This window comes from Fukomys damarensis, unplaced genomic scaffold (assembly GCF_012274545.1).
Source record: "Fukomys damarensis isolate Sample0158 unplaced genomic scaffold, DMR_v1.0_HiC HiC_scaffold_4, whole genome shotgun sequence".
NCBI classification, from domain to species: Eukaryota; Metazoa; Chordata; class Mammalia; order Rodentia; family Bathyergidae; genus Fukomys; species Fukomys damarensis.
Genome location: NW_022900916.1, coordinates 48,154,252 through 48,178,856, shown reverse-complemented (window position 1 = coordinate 48,178,856; position 24,605 = coordinate 48,154,252). Strand labels below are relative to the sequence as shown.

General features: G+C 37.1%; 1 protein-coding gene across 1 annotated transcript in view; it reads right to left on the bottom strand.

Moving 5' to 3' along the window:
- The window catches only part of Cttnbp2 (cortactin binding protein 2), a 306,866-nt gene that overhangs the window by 158,752 nt on the left and 123,509 nt on the right, over positions 1-24,605 (bottom strand). The window lies entirely within an intron of this gene.

Sequence of the window (24,605 nt, the reverse complement as noted above, 5' to 3'; positions counted from 1 at the left end):
CTGGAGATGGGCAGGCAACCCGGCCCGGGACGCCCGCGAGCCCCGGACCGGGGAGAGGCAGAGACGAGGAAGCGTCCCCCAGGCGACTCCCCGGGCAGAGCCTCCGCCGAGCGGGCTTGTGCAGGCTTCGGGATCTGTAATCTCAGGAAGATCGAGGAACAGATGGCCTTCGTTTAGGCTCCCACCGTCCCCTGCTAACACTCGCATAAACTGTCCCTTTCTTAGATTTTTCTTGACACCAGAGCCCTTTATTCTCCGGGTACATATACACCTGGTTTTGTTTTACCCAATGGTCGACTTCAGACCTTCTTCAAAACCATCAACTCCCGAATGAAAAGCATGTGTCTGTTATCTTTTAGTTCCCCATCATCCGGTGCCTTTCTATATATGTCCTATTCAAGGAAGGTAGGGCCCCATTTTGTTCTTTGACCCCCGCATCTGAGGGCTCTACTCCTAAACTAACCCCCAGTAGTATTCAGTATCATAGCAGGTAGCCCTCCACTAGAGACGATTAAAAGACTTCTTCCTGAACACGTGAGGACACATGCACACACTCACACGCACACAATACCTTTGTTAAAACTGACTAGGGAGAGCCAGGCCTCAAGATTTTTCACGAGATGAGTTAGGCCCAAGAACTTAATTTTCCCTTTCCACAACTAATTCAGTTCCTACCCTTTCCTGCCAATTCCGGAATGTGAAAATCTATCACCTTATCAAGACCATATGGTACAGCCCTTCCCGAATCTTCAGATCCCTAAAAAAAAAAAAAAAAGTGTGTTGAAAGCGAAAAATCAAGTTGAGGCCTTCAGGCTGTGTCTCAAAGAAGCAAAGTCAACCACAACTAAATCCTGCACTTGAAATTCTGGTAGATAAATGACTGGAATGTTTAGTCCAAGGATTACAGTTCAAAGCTATTCCTTTTTCTCCTTCTCTTTCTTCTTTCTCCTCTTCCTCTTCTTTTTTAATGGTGAACTCCTAGAGAAAGGTTTTGATGCTTTAATTGCTTTTGTCTCCATGTTGGACCCAAATATGACACAAACCAGAGCAGAGAAAATCTTTTCTGAGAGCCTGAAATTGGTCCATAAAAGCTAAGTAGTTCCCCCTCAAAAGAAAGGTCAAGAAAGAACTTTCACCTGGAACCCTGGGTTAAGGGTCAGAGGCTGAGGGCTCACCTGCAGGTTATCTTGTGAGCAGAGGTGCTATTTATGTTCTTTGACTTTACTTTGATAGCTGCTGCCTCTTTGGGCCCTTTTTTCCACCCGTGTTCATTACACCCCCTTTAAAATGAAATATTCCCTGCAGTTGCTCAATATTAGAAAATCTACACTCATTACCTGTTGAAAGAAACCGTTTTCACAGTAAAAGTTAGATGTTGAACTGATACCATTTAAAGTTGGAATCAAGAACCTTCCTTGTTCTTTTCCAAATACATTTTCACTCATACAAAGCCATCACTTTTCTTGCTACTCTTGCTGAGTTACTACCCAAGTTCATTTCTGGGAGATGGACCTCACTTAGGGATTAAGGAAAAGGCAGATGAAGTGACACAGCTCATTCCTGGAAAGAAAGAGATTGTGTCTGCCTAAATACAATTAAAGCAGACTCATATCAGGAAGGAACAACTCCTGTGTGTTTCTTTTCCCCCTCTCACCTGTGTGTGTGTGGAATGGAAATACAAACAAGCACAAAAACCACAGGATGGCATATTTTCTAACTGCCCAAAGCCAGGACCTAGGAAGGAGAATCTCAGCATTTATTTCTATCTTAAAATGGCCCCTGACAAGCGTTGGTTGAGTTCTGACTAGAGGATGAAAGCAGTGCACTAGGAGTTAACTTCCTCACCAGTGGCCTGGCCCAGGGCTGCTTCTCCACAGGAGGACGCTTGCTGGTTAAATTCTCTCCTGAGAATTAGTGTCTGTTGCAATTACAAATTAACTCTTTCCCAAAGACTTTCTTTGCAGCCCAAAGATGGGCTCTATTACAGTCAAACCAAATAGATCTGAAACAGTAGTGACTTAATGGCTCCAGAAATTAAATCTTTGGAAGCTTCATTAAACAACTAAATAATAACAGCAATGAAAGACATCCCAGAGCTAGAGTGAAAATGTCTGAAAGGCAGGGTAAAAGAAGAGACAGAGAATAAAAGGAAGATGAGAAATCCTTATAAGAAAAGTAAATTATGATTTTTTCAATTCTGCCGATGATTGAAGCCAGGGCTTTCACACCAACCTACATCCCAGCCCACTTAATTTTTTTTTTTTTTTTTTTTTTTTTTTTTTTTTACTTCTGAAACAAGGTCTCCCTAAGCCACTAAATTGTCCAGGCTTGACTGGAACTTACAATTCTCTTGCCTTAGCCTCCCAGAGTGCTGGAATTACAGGTGTGCGCTACCTTGCCTGTTTCTGAATCATGGTTCTTAGTAAATTCCTTTCATCATTAAAATCAACAGAGAAATCGGGAATGGTGGTGCAATCCTGTTAATTCCAGCATTCTGGGACACTGAGGCTAGAGGATCCTGCTGAGTCCAGTCTGAGCAATTTAGTGACTTAGCCAAAACTTGTCTCAAAAAAAAAAAAAAAAAAAAAGCTAGGAGAGGTATAGCTCATTGCCAATGCCCTGAATTCAATGCCCAGTACACCCCCAAGAGTTACTCAATATAATGCAAATAGAGGAAATTAATATTTACATTATTTTCTCCTTTGAACATAATGATGTGTTTATTGATTTCCCACTGACAAAAAAAAATTGAGACTATTTTTCAAACCTTGGAATAGAGGTGCTTGTGTTGGAGCTACAGCTCAGTCATCAAGGGTCTCTTTTAAGACTAGAAAAATGAGTCCTTCAGAAATGCAGACAGTGGTTGAGGAACCAAGTGGTTTTGTGATGAAACCATAGCCTTGTCCTTAGCAGCCACATCTTCTAACCCACAAAACCAAAATAACCAGAAAGTTATACATAATGATGCAACAGGATCTTCCTTCCATGTGAAAAGATAAAGGAACATACATATATCCTAAAACAATTTCCATCAGGGGACAAGAGAATCCTTCAGCTCAGTCAAATGACAGCATTTATGTTAATTACACAGAGCAAACCATATGTTATCATGTCTTAGTATTGCCAAATGACAAAATTACTGAGCAGTAAATCATTTCTGACTACATCCAAAAGGCTATAGTTATACATTTTAAATATTCCAGCCCACTCTTATTTCTGTCCACATGGAGGCAACCAACCTAGGAAGCCCCAAATCCTGACATCAGGATTCTGTAAGAAAGAGTACGGATGCACTCCCAGTGCTGTACATCTAACACATGTCTTTAAAATCAAGACATTGCCAGATGAGATATATGACCTAAATACAATCTCTAAGAGGCAACTTGTCATTATCTACATGTGCTAGGCTCTTTGTGGATTTTATTCAGTAAATTTGTGTCTAGTTTGCCACCCTTGTAAAAAAAAAACCTATGAATTTGGAAGGCCTCTTCAACCAAATGTAGTTGGTCTGTGCCAAGGTAATGCAAACTAAGTTTACCTATGTTAAGGCAAAACATCACTAGGAAATTAAATCTGCTATGTAGAAATTAAACCAAAGCTAAGTGTAAATAACCATTATAATAACACCTAGCACTGTTTAATGGCACCTTTAACCAAGAACTGCATCTTGTCACTCAGTTGCTAAAATGATGTCTGTGTATCACTTTATTGAATAGTTAAAGGTGGAATAAGAACATTATTCCTTGGCCTCAATCACTGACATTGGACTAACACAGAATAACAAAGTGAGTTCATGCTATTAAATATTGGGGTTTTTTTTAAAAAGCATTACTGTTGGTTTGGACCCTTACCTGCAGAAATCATTTGCAAGAGTAGAGTTCTAGTGCAGAAGGATATTGTAGTGCAAAGCCATTATGGAGAAAAACAATTTTAACAAAAGAATCTGGCCCCCTGCTGCTCCTCACCTACCTGAACTGAAAATGAATCTGGATATTTCCATTTATTCAGCTTCATTAGCAGCCCCACAAAGCCTGCAATATATATAGTTCCTAGGCAACCACCAGGGTAGGGGTGTTTATACCATTAGGTATCAATTATAGCGAGTTGTACTTTTCTTAGAAAGTTTAAAAACTATATAAATAGGTTGTGAGATCAAACTTTTTTCCTTCTCAGAAGTGTAAAGCCAGCTATATTGCTAAAGCTGACATTTTTTTTTACACTATAATGAATGCATTGTTCAATACAAAAGACAATGTGATCTTTGAGGGATAAGGAACCTCTGATGATTTCTATCAATCTTAATAAATATGCAGATGACTTTATGATTGATTCAAGATTTACTTAGGATACAGAAGTAGAAAGAAGTCACAAGCAAATAGTTCTATGTAAAATTGTGATGTAAAGTAATGCATCAACATTCTCTAGACAATCAGAATCACTTAACATACACTAAGTTAACAAAGCTTCAAATCCATTTGGGGTTTTGAGACATAAATTTTAGCTTACACTGCCCCCAAACCTCACTAATACATAGTAATACATAATTACTTTAGTCCATCCAGACAGTTTCTGTTTTAATTCATATCAGTTGGACTCATTTAAAATCACCTGCAAAAGTGCTGACATTATTTGAAAAGAAGTAAGAGAGATAGCATAGGTTGAATAACAAATAAAAAATATAGTAATTCATAATATTTATAAAACAATATCATGGCTAGAGTTAAAGACTTATATATTTATGATTAAAGAAATGAAAGACAAAACATTGGTATTGCTATTTACATTCTGAAGAAGGCAAAATCACTTGTAGAATAAAAATTATTTCTAACTAATCAACATTAACGTTTAAGCAGTCTGGATTGTTTTATTCTGGCAGAAAACATTTTACTACTGAAAATGTTTTGTGTTCACAATACGATAAATATTTTTTCCTTATGGAAAAAAACAGAGCCAGCCACATACTGGCTGTTACTATCAGAGTCAAATCCACTTTATCTTTACATCATTAGTTAATATTCATTATTTATCAATTTCAGTTTTAACCTCTTTTAAAGAACTTAGATGATTCTTAAAGCAGTGTTTTTTAGCATTGCTTTTTCTTCCCTTGACACCTGCTAAGGGCCTTCCTTTGTCACCTTTCAACCTTTACCTCTTTACTGTTGATCATCCAAAAACTTTAAAGCTATCAAAAATCAATGCACAAGACACAGTGCTTTCACAAGACAGCTTGGATTGATACTTTTCAGCTTGACTCATCCCCACACCCAAAGTAGCCATAGATGCCTACAAAAATGGTGGCGGGAAAACTCCAGTCCCCGATTTTCAAATTTGAAGTGTTGGTAGTGGAAGAGTTGAACTGAACCTGCTTCAAATTCCCAACTCTGAGCTGTGGTTAAAGGCATAAAAAAAAAAGCCACGTTGTCTTATTGTATTTTCTCTAGAGTCACATTTAGAGCTATAAAAAAGAACAAAAACAGAATCATATTTATACATGAAAGGTAAACAATAACAATTCTAAAAGGAAAATATTTTCACCAACTTGTAAATCACAAAAGTCTTAATTTTAATGCAATCTAATTTTTTTTCTTTTTTCTTTTTGTACCAGAGAGCGAACTCGGGCCCTTCCTGCTTGTGAGGCAGGCAACATAACCACTGAGCCAAATCCCCGGAGCTAATTTGTCTATTTTGCATTTTATTGTTAGAGGGTTGTTCTTTGTTATTTTGTTGGGATTTTTTTGTTTCTTTGTGGGATTTATTGGGATTTCTATTGTTTCTAGAGGGTTGAACCCAAGGTCTTTGCACTGAATTGCATTTTTAACCCTTTTCTTATTTGTTTATTTTGAGACAAGATCTTGCTAAGCCAGTAAGTGCTCAGGCTGGGCTCAAATTTGTGATCCTCCTGCTTCAGCCTCCCACAGTTCTGGGATTGTAGGCCTCAGTCATCATTCCTAGCTTGGTTAGAGGTTTGTTCTGTTTTGTTTTGTTTTAATATGTGTGTACTGTTTATATTATGATATAGTTTTCCTCAGCTCCTACGCTTCTCAGATACTGTTTTGTGCTGACTTTCTTAAGAGTCTCATCCAGCACATATTCAGCTCAGAAATCAGCCTAAAATTTGAGATGTACTTATGTGCAGATTTTTATTTCACTCTCTGTGAAGATTATCCCTTTCTTAAACTTTGTTCTTCCAATCCCAGACATTTGGGCAAACCTCAATACCTCTTTTGTCTCCCTAGCCCAGGAAAACTCGTCTTTATTTCTCAGCTTCTCCTAAATCTATCCTAGCCCTTCCCTCAGGAATGAGAGCTTCTAAAGCCCTGCTCCCATTCATGACCTGCCATGACTTGCTACTGACAGTTATTTCATATACATTGTCCTCCTTTTAGTTCTCTAGGAGAGTTGCTGTAACACTAGCTCCTCTGTCAGAATTGGATCTGAAAACTACATGTATTTACTTTTAGAGAAAGGGTAACAGCAAAATTTCCTAATGTTGTCTTTCCTAATTGGATGGTATCTGGGACTATACTACTTGTTTTTACACCCTGGGAGTAAGGGTGAACTAGCCCAATTGCCACTGACATAGAGAATCCAGGCACTAATCTACCGCTGCTCTATAGTCCGACATGAAAAGCCATGCTGACATTGCAGTTGTAGAATGTAATACCATAAACTGCAAACTTTCACCAGTTATTTATATATATTTATTTATTGGGTTTTTTGAGACAGGGTCTCACTATGTAGTTGAGACTGACCTGGAACTCACTATGTAGCCCAGGCTGGTCTGGAACTCACAGTGATCCTCCTGCCTCAGCCTCCCAAGTGCTGGGATTACAGGCTTGCGCCACCACACCCAGCTATACCAGTTTTTAAAAAACTCTTCTATGGCAGGAAGTGGCAGGCCTGCCTGAATTTCAAAAGAGCAAGAGAAAATTTAGGATTGAAACGAGAAGAGAGGGGAAAGATCGAGGAGAGCCTTGAGTTCCCTTCAGAACTCAAAAGACTGTCACTCACACGGGCATGTTGCAATGATCAAAGGCATCTCAGATATGAAGATTCTGGGAAGACTGGGCAGATTTTTCTAGATTTCAAGATCAAATGAAGATCAGTGGTTCTGCAATGCAAGCTCAGCACGCAACAGTCAATCAACATTTATTCAAGTCAATTGAATGGAACCAATACGCGAACAGGCAGAAAGACAAATGAACACGTGCGTGAAGAAAGTATCACTCCCTGTATATTGTAGGCCCCTTTTAGCACTGAAGTGAAACCTATGGACTCTTTCTCAGAAAAAAACAAAACAAAGCAAAACAGACAAACAAAAAAAACGTTGAACGCACAAATAAGACACATAGGATGGAATGGAGACTGTTACTCAGTGTCAGAGCACCTGCCTAGCACGAGTGAGGCCCTGGGTTCTGTCCTAGCACTACACACAGACAAAAAAGAAACAAAACAATAATAGGCTCATAGAGGAAACTAGTTAATAAAATCTAAAGATCAAAATCATTCATATTAAAAGAAATGTGTAATGTGGTAATAAAAGTGCTTCTTTATTAGCACAGTAAATATAAGATATAATGGCATACCTCATCATTAATTTTGAGGTTTCCATGAGTATAAATGATTCTTTTAAATCCCTGAAACAATTGTACTGTGCTTTTCAAATATCCACAGTTGCTTCTGTGACAGTCTCAAAGGCTACTGCCAAGGCTATAGTGGCCTGTTGCCTACTTCCATAAGTGAAATAAATTCTAACTACAAATAAGAGATTAGTGACCATGAAATATAGTTTTCATTTCAAAATAGTTCACATTTTTAAATGTTCATGGTTTTAAAAATATACTAAATATATTTACTGACCTATTTTGAAGGATTGATAAGCTAAGTAGGATATGCTAAGAAGAGAGTTTGAAGATCACCAAATACCTCATCCTCCAAAGAAAACACAGTTCAGGTCACTTATTGTAGAAAAGCAGGTAAGTGCAGAGTACATAACTGTATGACTTTGGGTATGTATAATGTCTGTTATTTCCTCAGTGAAGTGGCAATCACAATGCCTCTTCCTTCTCCAGGGTTGTTGAGAGGATTAAATTAACTCATTTAAAGCAATCAGAACAGTACCTGGGCCTACAGTGAACTCTCAGTAGGTTTTGACACTTATTACAGTTTTCATATTCTTCCTATTGCTGTTAAAGATTTAACAATTATCCTAATACACTTGGAAATTCACAACGAAATTTATGGAATTTAATAAAATGATTCCACAACTCTACAATGGTGCTAACAAGGATATTTACATAAATTTTTAATTTTAAGCCAAACATTCCATGATTTTAGATTAAATATTTAAAACTTAGTAAGAGCTTGCAAAAATCTTAATGGGGCAATTTGGTATGGGTCATGTAAATTGGAAGGTCAAACTGGTTTATGTTACATTTAGAGAAAGCCTCTTTATGAAATGAGAAAATAAGTTTTAATCAAATAGCACATAACACTGTTGAAACTATGAGGGGTTTATACAGAGGTGGGAGTCACAAGCTCTAAACTAATTTAGGATATTAAATTCAAATCTAAGACCCCTGGGGAGAGGGATGAATGGCTATAATCCAGTCAGGGGAGGCTGAGGGAGGAGAATTGCCATGAGTTTGAGACCAGCTTAAGCTACGTAGTTAAGTTCAAAGCCAGCCCAACCAAGAACAACTAGCAAGGCCCTGTTTCAAACACACACACACACACACACACACAGACACACACACACCCCTACCTTAATCTGAACCAATGGGTAAAAATCAAGTAAACAGGTATGTTTTGTATGATCCATACAGTACTTTGTTTTTGAAAAAAGGGATAAATTGCCAGACATTGGAAAACTTAATACAAAACTTCATCTTTTTAACCTCTCAAATATTCAGATGATCTGATGCTACTGGGTTCATGTTGAATCCCCAAGATTGAGGCAGGACCTCTCTAGCTGGCTGGAATCTCCACCTTGCCGGAATCCCCACCTGGCCTGTTTTATTTCACTTTACTTGCTGATTTCTCAAAGTCACATTACTTGCTTGTCTTCTGTAATGTTTTAAATTCACAGTTTCTAATGGAAGACATTGTAGTTCATGTGAATCAAATAAGATGAAATGCATCTTATCCTTTTGAATTGAAAAGTAGAGGAAAGAAACCTAGATTTAAGAACACATCTAAGCCCTTGTCATAGGTAGATTATCTTTATATTCACCATTAAAATGCATGGTAATAATTTATAAATATTCTGAAAAATACTGGCATAAGTATCTGTTCTAAAGGAACGTATTCATCCTCAGCTGTCCCAGAAGTAACTTTTACCACCCAGCTCATCTCCAGTGCAGATCTTACAGAATTGCAGCAGCATGAGATTTGGTGCTGCACAGAAGTGTTTCCACACACTGGCTTGTTGAATGCGATATTGAAGTTTGTCGAAAGCAGTCTTCACTAACAATGTGCAGTGTAGGAAAGCTAAATTTTTTGGACGGGGAACTACTGAAAATGAGATTAATTTTTTCTTACTCAGTTTGGGCTGCTCTAACAAAACTTCATAGATGAGGTGGTTTAAACAGCAGAGATTTATTTTTCATAACCCTGTAGTCCGGGAAGTCCAACATCAAGATTGAATTGGTTCTTGTTCAAGCATTCTTTCTGGTTTGCAGACAGCGAAGTTCTTAATGTGTCCATGCGTGGACTTTCCTTACAGTGTGAGGGAAAGAGGGAGAGAGTGACTCTCTTCCTGTTTGGTCACTAATCTCCTCCATTGACCCCACTCTCAGGACCTAATCTAGCTCTAATTATTTCCTAAAGACCCCTTCTCCAGAAACCAACACATTGAGATTTAGAGCATCAACATTTGGTGAGATTAAACATTCAGTCTGACAAGGTTTAAGATCATTTCCGTCCCATCACCATCACTTGATTTCAAATACCAATTAATAACTGTGAGGAAAAAAGATTTAGAACCAGCCCACCAAGAAGTGCCTAAGCCCATCATGTCTTATTTGTATGTGCAGCATACCCCACATGAAAACATTTTCTATCAGTGTCACAAGGCCCAGAACCACCCACAGTGCATAACTGCAGGGGATGCTGCACACCTGATCTATGTAAATGGCCTCCTGATGCCTTGCTGGAGCCTTCCCGTGAGGGCTGAGTGAAGAGATTGCGAAAACTTGTTATAGTTTAAGGTGCAAGAGATTGGAACATGATTTCCTTGTGACCTGAGGCAAGTTCCTGATTTTCAGTGAGTCTGTATATGTCCATTTTGTTTATGACCACTGTAATACTTACTCTACAAGGTTACTGTGAGGATTAAATGAAATTAATATGGACAAGTGCCTGAATATTGAAAAGAGCTAGTAGTGCTTGAACTTGAGGTACTTCCCAGCCCCAAAAAGAATTTTTCAGATAGATATTGGCAGCCTTGTCATTAAGAGCCTTACCAGCATCAGTTGGATCGGACCATGCTGGAGTGTCTGTTCTACACACTCATGTTTCTGAGTTCTTCTTTAAAGAAATGCCCCCAACGTTACGTGTGGAAGGAGATTCTCTTTCCCTCATTACCACATTTTTTAAAAAGTGAAATTTCACCTGTCAGAATAAGTCAAGATACCATGGTGACAATTGCTATAGAAATGCTAGATTTAGAAAGAAATGAGTTTTCAATTCTGTTTCCTGATATCTGTGTTCAACAGCCCAAACCAAGCCCATGTGAGCTATAAGACTAAAAAGGACCATCTGCTCACATATTTTGACTGCTTTCTGCTTCAGAACCTTAAGTTCCCACACTTTGTAAGACTTTCCAGAGGCTATACATAGAATAAAATCCTAGCCTGATGTTTCCTGGGACACAGATAAACTGGGATAATATTAGCAGAGGTTTTCTTTTCTTTTTAAAAATAATGTAATTATTCACTTGAATCTAGGTCAGTGTCACTAAATTAAGCGATTCTAAGGGCTAGTTGTGTAGGGTACTTTGCTAATGCCGGTCACAGTGTAAGACAGAAGGGAATGATGAAGACCAACAGCAACGCACACGCGCAGTTCAGAGGGGAATAGGCTTTAGCTTGAGTCACGAAATAGAGACCTAGTTATGTCAGAGTTCCTAACTTTTCAAGAAAGTGAAAAAATCGAATGTTTATTAAAAATTCCTCAATTTAATAGCTATATCTCCCAGTTAAATTTATTCATGGTATCCAGTTTTCATCCTCTGATTCATGGAAGCCTGAAATCCAAGAATTATTTCCAATAGCTATAATATACAGAAATAAAGGAATCTAGTAAAATATGTGTATCCCGCAACTGTCCCTATGGAGTAAGCTTGTTTTGGAGGCTAAACTGTTAAATATTTTAATAAGCAATTGCATATTTTAATAAGCATCTGGAGATCACTCTTAGACTATCTTTTGTGACACACCAGAAGCTGCTCACAAGCTGTCCATCTCTGTCTTCTGGGCTGAGCTTCTACATTACCAAGCATAGGAAATGTTAAGAGTGAAAAAAAACTTCCATATCCTAGTGCTGAATCATAAGCTATGTAGATGTTTAATAAAAGTTTAATTAACTGAAGCCAGGTATACTAGCACATGCCTGTAATCTTGGTTCTCAGGAGACTGACACAGGAGGATGGAGAGTTCAAGGCAAGCCTGGATTCTGAAGCTAGTTCAAGGTCACTCTGAACTACATAGTGAGACTGTCTCAAACAAATAGAAAAATTGAATTAACTCATTTCTTAAATTTCTTCAAAGAGCAAAGTCTCCAAGATACAAGATATTATACAAATAACAGGGAAATCAATTTGAATTGGGGCAGGGGAGAATTGCAAAGAAAATTCTAGAACCTGAAAAATTGTGTGGGGAGTGCAGGACTGACTGAGTGGCCTACAGTGTGTCTGACTCCAACAGCACATAGCAATATTTAAGTGGACCAATATAATCTTATCTGTTACATCTGAAAAGCAAGTGGAACACAATTATTGCCAAAACTGTGCCAATTGCTACTATTCATTTGTCAAAATTATGATGGTATGAAAGATATTACAAATCTCTCAATAAAAATACAATATTGATATTTTAATTCTAACTCTAGATTTTAAGCTCTTAATTTTTCTTGTAATTCATTTATATCTCTACCTGTAGAGTGAATCGCAAAATTTCATTTATTAAAAATATCCATGAAGCATTATTTCTTGTTTTTTCTAGAGAGGATGCTAAATTTTTAATCAATGTTGCTTTCGGAACAACAGTGTAGAGATTATTTTAAAAGATGAGTTTTTTTCAAAGTAATTATTTGGAGGGCCATCATAGTAAAAACATTAAGAAAAGGATAAATAAAAACAACATGAAATTACTTTCAGCAATTTCTTACTAATTATAGTAAGGAGCTCCTGATTCCACACTTTCTTTTTTCTACCTGGAATCTCCTTGCCCTCTGTCTGCCTCCTGGACCTCACTGTGGGGCCTTTTGAAGCTTTCATGAAAATGGCCTCTCAACTCCAACAACTGTATTCTCTCTCTCTTATCCTTGTGGAATTGACTCCTTGGTTTTGTGACATTTGGCTATTCTAATGCAAGTGTTGGGAAACTTTTTTCATAATGTGTTAAATATAGTAGTAAATATTTTGGGGAATGCATATTGTATTCAACTCTGCCCTTCTAATGTGAGAAGGGGTCTAGATGAGTTCTGGTAAAATTTTATTCACAAAAACAAATCCTGGACCATATTTGTCCTGCTAGTGTTACTTTGCCTGGCCCTGTTTCAGATATAAAATCATCTACATTTTGCATTATTTACAATATCTTGTCTTCTCAAAGAAATTTTTAACTGTGATATAAACATGTACCCATTTCCCATGATGAAGATAATTTTGTACTGAAAACATGTATTATTTAAAAAATTGGGATGTGGACCAGAGCAGAGTGGCTGCAGGCATATCCAGCCAGGGTCCTGCCCCAATCCCAGCAGCTTGGGCACACACATCCAAGCCAAATGCCTGCCCAGGAAAGAGCTGAAGAGGGGCACAAGCATCAGCCTGAGGCCTACCCCAATGCCATTGGTAAGTGCGCACAAATCCTGGGGAGCAGTGATGTATACCACAGCAGCACGGCTTCAGTCAGGTCCAGCCACAGCCCCACTCCAACCCCCACCACTTAGGCACACAGGCCCAAGCCAAGGGCCCACCTGGAAAAGAGCTGTGCAGTTGCATAAGCAACAGCCAGAGGCTTGTCCCACCCAATACCATCGATGAACATGTGGAGCCCCTAGCCAGAAACCTGCTCAGGCACTGGGGTGCACAGCCCACAGCCAGAATACCTCCTGGATAGCAGCTACATAACATAATAGGCCCTAACTAGAGGCACACCTAGACACCATCCCAAGCTCGCACAGGACCCCAGCCAGAAGCCCGTCCAGACAACAGGTCGTTCTTAGGGAAACCATTCTGAGACGCAAACCATTCTGAACCCAGGAATTGATGCACTGGTGAGCAGCAGAAAAAAGGCCATTTGGGGGCTTGCTGTGAATTGTAGAACACGGGGTGAGCAAAAAGTTGCCTCAACAATTTCACAGCAGGCTGTATCTGTTGAAATGAGAAGACACACAAACAAGTCTCAAAACTAGACTTCCAGATCACCTAAAGCAAACCCAAAGTGAAATGAGATGAAACAGTGTGATGATACTCAACCATCTGGACTCCCTGAACTGGCAATGGAAGAGGACCTGGAAAAAATGAAATCAGAAATGTTTTCTCAGATAACAGCAATTATGCCCACAGTGTAAGACATGATTAATAAATCTGGAGCAGATACAGATTTTAAAAAAATAGAGGAGCTGAGGAACATAATAGAATCCCAACATAGGAAACAAATGGAATCCATAAAACAGATGAAAACAGATTTCCAGGAGATTAAAAACTCCCCTGAAAGGTTACGCAGCAGAATGAGCCAAAGTGAGTACAGAATTTCACATATAGAAGATAGGATTGCAATTAGTGACTAGGAAAACAAAAATTCCTTAAAAACAGTAAGGGACCAATAGAAATCAATCTAGCAGCTGCTAGATGATGTAAATAAGAATAATATAAGACTGATTGGTATCAATGTAGAAGCAGAAGAGAGTGCAGATGACATAAAAAAAAAACTGTTCACAGAAGTAATGGCAGAAAACTTCCAAAGTATGGGAAAAGAACTTGACATACAGATAAGTGAGCCATGTAGGATTCCAACTAGCCCTGATAAAAAATAAATAAATAAATTTTAAAAACACAGGCATATAATAAAGATTCCAGAAATCCAACAGAAGAACAAAATTCTGCAAGCAGTTAGAGAAAAGAAACAAATCACATACAAAGGAAAGCCCAGAATCACAGCAGACTTCTCAGCACAAGTCTTCAAGGCAAAAAGAGCTTGGGGTGAAGTATTTCAAGCCCTAAAGGAAAACAGCCTCCAATCCAGATTGATGTACCCTACAAAACTGTCTTTCAAAATTGATGGAGAAATAAGATACTTTCATGACAAAGAGCACTTTAGGAACTTCATAAATACCAAACCAGCACTCCAAAAAAATTTAAACCATATCCTAGGAAAAGACAATGAGGATCACAAGCACAGCAAGCCCAGCTTGTCCTGATCCATTGGACAGGACAAGAAATTAAATGCAAAGGGGGAGAATGCACCACCAACAACAAAAAAGTCATGACAAGGACAAGTCAATACATATCAGTTATTACCATCAATATTAATGGTTTCAATTCATCAATCAAAAGAAATAGACTGGCACAATGGGTCAAGAAGCAATATCAACAATATGCTGCATACAAGAAACACACTTATCTGAAAAGGAAACACATAGACTGAAAATTAAAGGGTAAAAACAATACTCCATGTGACAACCCCCCCGCCAAAAGCAGGAATAGCTATCCTCTTTGCAGGTCAAATGGATTTCAAACCAAAACTAATTGGGAGAGACAAAGAACAACACTACTTCCTTGTAAAGGGAATAATCCAAGAAGAAGAGATAATGATCATAAATATATATGCACCAAACACTAGTGTGCCCAACTAATAAAACAAATAGTAACAGACATGAAATATCAAATAAGCACTAATACAACAGTAGTAGGGGACCTCAATACCCCACTGCCACAAATAGATAGATGAACTAGATACAAAATAAACAATGAAATACTAGCACTCAATCAAACTCTTAAATAAATGAACTTAACAGATATTTACAGTTTTTCACCCCACAAAATCAGAATACACATTCTTTTTAGCTGCACATAGATCATTCTCCAAATAGACCACATACTCTCTCATAGAATATGTTTAAGTAAGTGCAAAGGAATTGAAGCTATTTCCTGTATATTATCTGACCGTAGTGCAATGAAATTGGAGATCAATAGCAAAAGACACTGCAAGAATTTCATAAACACATGGAAATTGAACAACAGACTTCTGAATAACCAATGGGTGAAAGAGGAATTAAAGAAGAAATCATACAGTTTCTATAATTAAATGACAATGTTAATACAAATATGAAAATCTATGGGAAACAGGGAAAGCAGTTTTACAAGCGAAATTCATAGCAGTGAATATTCATATTAGAAAAACAGAGTGAGCTAAAAAAATACAACCTGATGCTCAACTTCAAGCTTCCAGAAAAAGAAGAGCAGGACAAACCCAAAGCTTATACAAGGGAGGAAATGATAAAGATCAGAGTAGAAATCAATGCAATGGAGACTAAGAGAATAATACAAAAAAATCAATAAAGCCAAGAGTTGGTTCTTCAAAAGAATAAACAAAATTGACAAACCCTTAGCCAATCTTATCAAATAAAGGAAAGAAAAGGCCCAAATCCAGGCAATTATGAATGAAAAGTGTTAAATCACAGTGGACCAACAGAAATTCAGAGGATCATCAATACTTATTTTGAGAAGCTATACTTCATTCAGTAAGATGGAAAATACAGAAGAAATGGACAGATTCCTAGATACATATGAATTACAAAACCTGATCAAAGGAGACCTAAAAATTCTAAAAAACTCAGTATCAATCAATCAATGACATTGAAAATGTAATTAAAAATTTAGCAGGGCCAGGAATTTAGCTCAGTGGTTCCCACACCTGCATTGCTAAGCACAAGGTCCTGAGTTTGATCCCTGGTGAAAACAAACAAACAAACAAACAAACAAAAACTTACCAACTAAGAAAAATCTGGGCCCTGATGGCTTCACTGCTGAATTCTTCAAGACACTTAGAGATAGGTGGTGGCACCACTGAGCTAAATCCCCAGCCCTGTACAAGATGTTTGGAGAAGAACTATTGCCACTAATGTTGAAATTCTTCAATGAAATTGAAAGAGAAGCAATACTCCTGAATTAATTCCTGGAAGCAAACATCACCTTGATCCCCAAAGCACGGGAAGACTCAACCAAAAAAGAGAACTATAGGCCAATCTCACTAATGAACATAGGTGCAAAAATCCTTAACAAGATACTGGCAAATAGAATGCAGAACATCATCAAGAAGATCATACACCCTGACCAAGTGGGATTCATCCTGGGGATGCAGGGATGGTTAAACATATGCAAATCAATAAATGTAATACATGATATTAATAGAACCAAGAACAAAAACCATATGATCATCTCAATGGATGCAGAAAAATTGTTCGACAAAATCCACCATGCATTTATGATAAAAACCCTACAAAAATTGGAATAGATGGTCTCTACCTCAATTTGATAAAAGTCATCTATGAAAAACCAACAACCAATATCATACTAAATAATAAAAAACTGAAATCCTTCACACTAAAATCAGGAACAAGACAAGGATGTTCACTGTCACCAATCCCACTGAATATAGTTTTGGAAACATTAGACACAGCAATTAAACAAGAGAAAGAAATAAAAGGAATAAAGATAGGACATGAAGAAATCAAGCTGTCATTATTTGCAGATGAATTCATACTCTACACAGAAGTCTCCAAGAACTTCACCCAAAGTCTTTTAGACTTAACCAAATTCAGTAAAGTAGCTGGATATATGGTCAACACACAAAAATAGATAGCTTTCCTGTACACAAAGAACAGACTCACCGAGAGAGAAATGGGGACAAGAAGTTCTTTCACTATAGCATCCAAAAGCTGAAATACCTAGGAATCAGCCTTACAAAAGAAATCAAAGACCTCTTAACTGAAAACTATAGCACTATGAAAAAAGGGATCAAAGAGGATATCAGAAAATGGAAAGACATCCCTTGCTTCTGGGTAGGAAAAACCAGCCTATTGAAAATGGCCATACTTTCAAAACTGCTATATGGATTCAAGGAAATCCCAATTAAAATTTCAGCAGCATACTTCACAGACCTTGAGAAAACAATTCAAAAATTCATTTGGAAAAACAAGAAACCTAGGGGAGCAAAAGCAATTCTAGGCAATAAAGACAAGGTAGCGGGTATCACCATCCCCAAGTTGAAACTATACTACAAAGCTACTGTGATAAACAGTGTAGTACTGGCAAAAAAACAGATCTGAAGACCAGGGGAACAGATTAGAAGATGCAGAAACAACTCCAGACACACTCTGCTACCACATCTCTGACAAAGGAGCCTGACATCCTCACTGGAGGAAAGATAGCCTCTTTATAAATGGTGCTGGAAAAAAATAGGTTTCAATTTGCCAAAGATTAAAACTAGACGTATATCTCTCACCATCAACTAAACTAAAATCAAAATGGATTAAAAATCTCAATATTAAAACAGAAACACTAAATAGGCTAGAAGAGAGGTTAGATAGAACTCTTGAAGACATCTATGTAGGAAAAGATTTCATGAACAAAACCTCAGTCACACGTGAACCTGCACAAAGAATCCACAACTGGGATCTCATCTTTTAAAAAGCTTCTTCACAGCAAGAGAAACCACCAACAGAGCTAAGAGACAACCTGCAATGTGGGAAAAATTTTCACAGCTGTTCATCAGACAAAGGTCTACTAACTAGAATATATAAAGAACTTTAAAAAAAATGAGGCTTCCTAAATTTAAAGGCCCAATCCAAAAATGGGCATCTGAAATGAACAGACATTTCTCTGACAAAGAAGTAGAAATAACAAATAAACATATGAAAAAATGTTCAATGTCACTGGTCATTTGAGAGATGCATATGAAAACAATGCTGAGATTCCACCTCACCCTAGAGAGAATAGCTAGTATCATGTAATCAACCAATAACAAATGCTGGTGGGGCTGTGGGTAAAGAGGAACCCTGTCCACAGCTGGTGGGAGTGTATAGACCAGCGTAACCACTGTGGAAATCAGTACAGAAATACCCCAAAGAACTAGGATTGGAAGTCCCATTTTACTCGTTCCTCTGCTTGGTATATTCCCAGATGAATTAAAAGAATCATACCACAGTGATATATGTGAACCCATGTTCATAGCAGCACAATTTGTAATAGCTAAAACTTGGAAACAGCCCAATTTCCCATCAACTGTTGACTAGATAAAGAAAATGTCCTTTTTAAAAAAAATGAAATGGAATATTACTCAGCCATAAAGAATGAGAAATTAGAGACATTTATAGCTAAATGGATGCACATTGATATGATACTCTTAAGTGAAATAAACAGGACACACATGTATAAATACCAAATAGTTTCTCTAGTGTGAGAAACTGAAAGTGTAAATAAGGACTAAAAGGTATAATAGATAATGTGAAAAAGGAAGAAAAGGGCAAAGGGGAAGGGGAATTGGGAGAGGAAGGGGAAAAGAGAGAAGGGAATGGAATTAATATGAGAAAATGAAAAGATGGAAATAAAGTCTTTGTAAAGACGGAGGGATGGAGGAGTTGAAGGAGTGCAGGGGAATGGGAAAAATAAGAACCAAGATATATCATGTAAAGAAACAAATTTCCAATGATGAATGTCATTATATTATATACCTGACTGTTCCAATAAAATTTTTTTAAACTAAACAATAAAAGAGAAAATTTTAATTCCTTGAAGACTGGGAGCTCATGTTTTGTTTTTGCAGTACTGATAGGACTTAACCACAAGGTCTTAACCTTGAGTTGAGCTTGAAGAAAATATTTGTTTATTGAATATTAGCTAATGACTTGACTTTGTGTGGAGAGATTCTCAGAAGATGACAGCATTTTTAATGGAGGAGACCTTGGCTTTCATCTACCCTCTAACTTTATCGATGAAACCAAACCCCAGATGGGCTTATTATTTTGGTCATACAGTAGGTTCTGTTATCTCTTCAAACATAAATGCAACTCTAGTGATCCTAACTTTATTAGCCATCCCTTAACGTGCTAATAAAATGATTTGAGACCCTATCCTACACTGCCCTGATATGTATACACACACACACACACACACACACACACACACACACACGGTAGTACTGGGTATTGAATAGGACCTTCAAATGAGCTTCATCTCCAGACCTTTTTATATTTTTTATTTTGAGGCAGGATTTTATTAAGTCATTAAATAGCCCATGGTGTGCTTGAACTTGCTATTCTTCTGCATTAGCTGCCTAGAATTGAGGCATGCACCACCACACCAAGCTCCTTTTTTCAAACTATTTTTAACAATTTCCTAGAGGTGTTTTCAGTTCCTGATGTTGTCCCTCCCTTGCTGCTCTGCATTCTTACTGTTTGATCCACTTACCCTCATACCATTGTTTTCTTCACAATGGGGACTCTAATCTCAGCTTTTTCCTTTAAAAAAGGACTTCACATTTTACTCCCAATGCCTCTTTTGATAAATTTAAAATTTCCACCCCTATTTATTTAAAAATACATTCTCTCACCCCTGCTGCTAGTCACCAATGTTTGCATATTCCCAGCAGCCAAGTGGATGGTTGAATTTTACTTTCAGAAGTTTAATTTATAAAGCCAATGGTTTTTCAAAATATTACATTGCATTGTTACAGTACTAAATGTGAGTTTTCTTACTATAACAACCCTACACCCACTGCCCTTACCTCCAGAGATCCTAATTCTCTATTCCAAACTCAGAATATCTATGCCTTTCTGGTGAGAATCACTGAGCCAAAGATGCTGAATATAGTTCTAAACCTGGCAGAAAACCCAGTGTAAATTTACTGAGTGAGAAGGCTCCATAGAGAGAAGGGGCAGATTATGGTAACATTCTGCTACTTCTGGATTTATACCCAAAGCAGGCAGCCAACTTTATATAGTTCATTAGAGGGAAGTAAGACAATCTTAGAACTCCAACTGATAAAGATTTTATGCCTAAAAGTGATCTCAGAGTATCTGCATGATCCAAGATTTAAGATATTCAGCAAATAGCAAGTTGGGATATTGTGGCTAGTTCTAGTTACTTAGCTATAAATAGGAGTGACACATGTCATTTCCAGACCAAAGCATAGAAAATTGGAGGTGATCTTGTTTCCCTTGCTCATGGACCTAGAAGTCAGTGATTTCAGAAGGCAAAGCTACAAGATGAACCCTTGAGTCACTGCTGGATTAATTGTAGTACCTTAGAGAGCTGCCTCCGGGTAGAGACAAGGTTCCTTGTATTATGCCGCTAAAGTGTGGGCCATCGTTTTTACTATAGCATCCTAGACTCACCTAACATGGGAAAATGACACTTAAGATGAAGGAACTAAGTAGATATTTAAATTACTGGGAAAATCATAAAAATAAAATGTAATTACATTTGAATTAGGGAGTATTTAATAAGTTTAAGTTTTAAGACATTCTGTAATATTCATTGAGATAATGAACTATATTCATGAGAAAAATAAAAATAATCTTAGGTTGTGTAAAAAGTTATCTAAATGATAAAATTTTAAAATTGCAAGCAAATTTGTGTGTGTGTGTGTGTGTGTGTGTGTGTGTGTGTGTGTGTTTGTAGCTGGGGATTGAACCCAAAGCTTTGTATATACTGAGCACACATTCTACCACTGAGCTAAAACCTCAACGCTTGTGACTAGGAAAATTTTAAACATTAATGATCCTATGTAGAATTTATTCTCAATAAAACCCTCACAATTACAGTAAATACAGTAAATTACATTTTAAAGAGTAGAGCTGACTTTTGTGTATGTGCATATTAAATTAAACCATATAGGCTACTCCCTGAATTTATTTCATGGCCCTTCTCTGCTTTAAAAAAAGATTGGCTTAGGCCGGGTGTGGTGGCATACGCCTGTAATCCCAGCACTCGGGAGGCTGAGGCAGGAGGATCACTGTGAGTTCGAGACCAGCCTGGGCTACATAGTGAGTTTCAGGTCAGTCTCAACTACATAGTGAGACCCTGTCTCAAAAAACCAAAAAAAAAACCAAAAAAAAAAAAAAAAGACTTCCAATGCTCTTGGTCAGGCATTGTCAGACAATGCCTTTCAGGATAAACCCAGCCTGTAATCTAATTCTGCAAATATATTTTTATCACAACACTGTCACATTCATTAATATTTATATATAGTTTATGGCTCCTTCTGCTCTACAACAGTGAGTTAGCTGAAACAGAGACTGATCTGCAAAGCCTAAACTGTTTGCTCAGTGGCTCTTCATAAAAAAAGGTTTGCTGGCCACTACTTCATGGAAATGAGACTGTGTCAGAGACGCAAAAACAAACACAAGGAATATTATGCTTTGAATCCTACTGCAAATTTCATCTTTTTTAAGTAGTACATGTTTGCAGTACGTAATGTTTATATTATATGTATGGAGCTGGTACATGTACGTAGAACCTGTAGCATGCATAGAATAAGAAATCACCACACCTTTCTGGTTAACTTAAATTGTGCTTACAATATCAAAAAGTAGTTTTAATTTTCTATATTTGAGATTCCTATTCAGTACTGACTATGCTGCTTCTAGTTCTTTCAAATTACCTACTACATTGTCAGAATCATCTTTCTAGTTGTTGGTAAGATTTACAATAAATAGCTGTCTTATTCTGTTTCTCTCCTTGGATAATATTTAATGGCTTCCCACTGCACACAATTTTAAGACCAGATTCTTTTGCTCTCTATGATCTAATGAGCACTTGCAGACAATCTTATTTTTTTATTCCCCCTGAATATTTTTTTCTGCCTTACTCAGAGTTTTTTACTCTTCTTCTGTTTTATCGGGGAGAATTGCTATTGGCTGAAAGTAATAGAAAGCTACAATGGCTTACATGAAGGTGAGGTTTTTTTTTTTTTTTTTTTTTTTTTTTTTTTTTTCTTGTTATAAAACAAGAACTTGGAAAGTGAGTGGGTGCTGGGTTGGTATAGCAAATCAACAATCTCAAGGCTTTATTTTGTGAACCTTTAGGCATCTCCTTCATGGTCACAGAATGACAACTACAGCATGTGGCATCATATTCACATTTAACCAGGAGAAATAGAGAAAGGGGAAAGAGTGGTATAAACCACAGCTTTCTTTTATCAAGAAAGCAAACACTTTGCCAAGAACCCCAAGCAGAATTCTATTCATAGGGTGTATTACCCAGAACTAAATCCTAAGGTTACATGACCACCTCTAGCCAGGAGGCTAGGAGAATATGTAACTTTTCTAGATCCTAAACAGAGACAGACAGGGACAAAAGGGTTAGAAAATTGTGTTGGGTAAGCCATGCAATAGGGTCTGTTGTGTACACATGAATTTCTTCCTCCATATTTACTCAAGTTTTTTCCATAATGAAAACACTCCATCCATTCTGCTTATTCCAAACCTTACTCTCCATATTTTCAGCATCCAGACTTACATTCTATATCTTTCATTACATTTTTCTCTCTTTTAAAAATTGCGATCTTGCTGTGATGCTTGGGCTCATCTTTCATACATACAAATATAAGACATCTCAGTTTGTAAAAGTTGAAATTGTGCTCTAGTTATGTATGTCACGTGCTTCTTCTTGTTTTCCTCCTAGGATACTTAAATGGCAAGACTATCCTCAGTATCTTCTCTCACAGACAGTCTCTTTTAGATAAAAGTAGTCTACAGATGATAATAAGCTATTTTTATTTATTTAGTAGCTATCTTTCAAAAGACTCCACAGATAGTAGTAATAATGTTTTAGAGGGCTACAGAAATTATGACCTCAAAATATTGACTATTCTTAAACAAAACATAAGTGTAACTTTATAGTTATATCTTATCTATATTGATAAAATTAACATTGTTAATAAGAATATATGGAGCTGAAATGTATTAGTATAGTTATATCAGAAAAACTATTGATTTCACTAGGGAATGATTATTTTGCTTTTTAGAATGCAAGAACTCTAAATCATGTAAACCATAGAGGTCTCATCGATACTGTGAAAGCAATGTATATCAGCTATGAATTTCAGCAGAGGTTAGGTTCTAAAGTAACTCAGGATACAGAACACATTTGAAAAAGAAAACTTGTTTTATAGACACTTAAGCTACTTTTTAAAAAAGGTCTATTATTTATAGCGGCACAGTTTGCAATAGCTAAAACTTGGAAACAGCCCATTTGCCCATAAGTTGGAGACTGGATAAAGAAGATGTGGTTTTTCTATAAAATGGAATACTACTCAGCCATAAAGAATTAGAAATTAGAGTCATTCATAGGAAAATGGATACATATTGAGGATATACTCCTAAGAGAAATAAATGTTACATATGTGTAAATACTGAATAGTTTCTCTGGTGTGAAAAACTATAATAGTACACAAGATCCTAATGATATAATTGATAATGTGAAATGGGAAGAAAAGGGCTAAAGGTGTAGGGAAAGTGGGAAGGGTAGGGGAAAGGTAATAAGGGGAAAATATGAGAAAATGAAAAGATGAAAATAAAGTGTTTGTAAATGGGGAGAGGAGGAGGGACTGAAGGGAAGGCAGGGACAAGGGGAAAAATAATAAGGGGAATATGAGAAAATGAAAAGATGAAAATAAAGTGTTTGTAAATGGGGAGAGGAGGAGGGACTGAAGGGAAGGCAGGGACAAGGGGAAAAAATGAGAACCAGGACCTGTCATGTAAAGGTACAAGATCCCAATGATGAATGTAACTGTACTGCTTACCTCAAATGTACCAATAAACTCGAGAGAAAAAAAATAAAAAAATAAAAAGGTCTATTCTGTTTTTTAGCCCTTAATTCCTGACAAAGTAAATCTATTTTTCATCTAGCTCCACCTTAGGGCTTTATGTTTTCCTTTCTGAAGTAGATTCCCAAAGCAGATTCGTTTATACACGTGAAATGTCTTCCACATAAGAATGCTTTCTCCAAACAAATTATCAAATAACTTGGAAATTGTTTTAATTTCTGAGTGGAGATTTGAATGATTATATAATTTATAATAATTAATTGACAGATGTGGGGGTACTTTTGAAAAAGAATTAATGAAAGGAATTTTTAGGTGATTTAAAGTGAGTCTCAATATTGGGTATGATGATGATTCTCTCCTCTCCCGAACTCTACTCCAGCTCCTCAAACCCTTTTTCAATTAAGAACTTTGTTCCTGCCCTCCCTTCACCTCATTTTTTTCACTTTCTCATATTTTTTCTTTTCCCTTATTACCTTTCCTCTACCCTTCCAAGATTTAGCAATTACAAACTGTGTCGCTATAAACATGGGTGCGCATACTTCTCTGTGA